A 579-nucleotide genomic window follows, 5' to 3' on the forward strand; every position below is an offset into this window, starting at 1 on the left:
CAAGGGGTCAGGAGGGAATGTGCTGAAGTAAAGCATGCAAACCTCTCATACAATTTCTGTGACGGGCTGTTTTTTGCACGAGCTCAAGTCGAGGCCCTCCGCGTCCATCTTTTCCTTTGGATTCAAAATGGACTCCAAGGTTTAATTGAGCCCTCAGTGTTCGAATGACATTCTGATTTCTGTACACAGAGACACCGGTCAGACTAGTAATGTGGTGTATTAAGAGCCATCAGACTTGACCAAGTGCAAAATGGAGAATGGCCCAGGCCCTGTCTCTGTCCACAGCAAAACTTCATCAGCCAGAGACTTGGAGGTAAGATACTCAATACTACACCGGCCGACACCATGAGGTCTCGGGACCATAATATGAAATGTGTTATTGAAAATATGAAGTTGATACTGTTAACAAAATACAAATATTCTAGTATACAACAGATGTACAAGAATAAAGCATTTGCTAAGCTCACAAATGCCAACCTGTCCACTGTTATATTTTGATTTCTTTTTTTTTTTCTCTTTTTTTTTTTTTTTTAAACACGACAAGGAAGTGGATGACACTCTCCCAAGTATGTCAAGAAA

The sequence above is a fragment of the Enoplosus armatus genome, chromosome 4 (genome assembly GCF_043641665.1).
Source record: "Enoplosus armatus isolate fEnoArm2 chromosome 4, fEnoArm2.hap1, whole genome shotgun sequence".
In the NCBI taxonomy this organism is placed as follows: Eukaryota; Metazoa; Chordata; class Actinopteri; order Centrarchiformes; family Enoplosidae; genus Enoplosus; species Enoplosus armatus.